Raw genomic sequence first — 1779 nt, 5'->3', positions numbered from 1 at the left:
AGTTCTTCTAAGGGCTTCAGGACAAGACTAGTATTTTCAAATTCAAGGCATTCAAGTCTCCTTTCTTCCTCAACTATTCTTAGAGATTTGGTTTCCCTCAAGGTATGTGTGTTTTAAGAATGTGTATTTTATGCATTTTCATGAAGTTATGATGTTATTAAAGTGCCTATATGAAGGCTTGAAAAGAGTTTTAAGGTATATATAGTGGGTTACTTTAAGAATGTGTATTTTATGCATTTTCATTACTCTCATGCATGCTAGAATTCTTTAAATGCATTGAAAGGTTTTTACAAAATGAACCCACCTAGTTTCTTATGATAAAGCAAAGTGAAATGAAGATTGACTCCAAATGAATATTATGAAGTAAATGCTTATGGAAGGGAGTCTTTATGAAATGATTGATTGATGAAGGTCTTCTTAGACAAAGTAAGGTTTTGAGAATTTTCTCCTTGATTCCAACTTTTCGACTTATGGGGTCATAAATCAAGTATGAATTTATGTAGTTATTACCCAGAATTGATGTGGTATATATATGAAGGGTTACGATGATTAAGAATTCTAATTTCAAAGAATGTTTCAAGCAAGTATAAATATTGTGAAAGGTTTTCTCATATCCTCATGTTAAAGATGGTGAATGGATTTCTCATTAAATTATGGATTCATAAAAATGAAAGGTTTTCTTGAATGAATCGTCATGTTAATGAGGTACTCTTATAATTTTACTTATGATGAGGATTGAAATTTATAATAGTTTTTCTTAAAGATGTTAATGACTATGTCTTCATGAATACCGTTGGATATTAACTAAACACTGCGAGGACTTTGTGGTAGGGTTCAATCCGGAAGCTCAACTAGAGACCAAAGGGAACTCTAGTAGTATCCTCTAGTCCCTAACTATGTTACCTGCGTAGGTTTTCCTTTATGGCCTACCTAGTGGATCCACAATTATCTCAAGTTAAAGATGCTTTCACAGAGTCTACCTTAGCTAGTAGCCTCTCTCTTCTCGATGTGCGAGTCACATCGGATTCCATATTATAGCTTGCATGGTCTTAAATGTTGGTTAACGGTTATATCCCACAAATGAACTAAGTTTTCTTCTTATGAGCCCTTATGATGATTTCAAATGATGCATTGACCATATATTTTGATTTATTATTTCTACTCTCATGCTCTTAAATGATTAATTGGTCTTGCATCACATATGTTATGCTTATCATGTTATCATTATACACTATGTATATTTCTCTCATACTTAGTACATGTACTAACACAAACTTCTTGCCTACATTGTATTATAATATAGGGGACGACGATCATCATGCTCATACTTATGTTCATGGCTAGAGTTGTTACTATTTTTCCTTATTGGTGAGTCCTCATGTTCCGAGGACGTAATATTATGACATCTCTTATGTTCCAACACTTTGATTTGTATGTTTTTATGATTTAGGAACATGTCCAAAGACCCTTCTAATAGAAGTGTAGACATGTTAGATGGTTTTTATCACGACCCAAATCTGGGCCATGATGGAGCCTACTATAACCCTGAGTAGGCAAGGCAGACCAAAAACATAAAACTTAAGGAAGCCAAATATTTAATAACTATATAATAAAATAAGAAGTAGGAAGAACGAATAATATAATAAAAGAGATCAAGTCATAGTATAGATGTGCAATTATGATACAAAATATACAAAAGGCCAGAAAGTGATCAAAAATGACACAGTGACACTATATATATATATATATATATATATGTAATGTAATACAAACTGACAG

Source organism: Solanum dulcamara, chromosome 5 (genome assembly GCF_947179165.1).
Source record: "Solanum dulcamara chromosome 5, daSolDulc1.2, whole genome shotgun sequence".
NCBI lineage: Eukaryota > Viridiplantae > Streptophyta > Magnoliopsida > Solanales > Solanaceae > Solanum > Solanum dulcamara.
The sequence above is the reverse complement of the archived record's forward strand: the minus strand, read 5'-3'. Positions refer to the sequence as shown.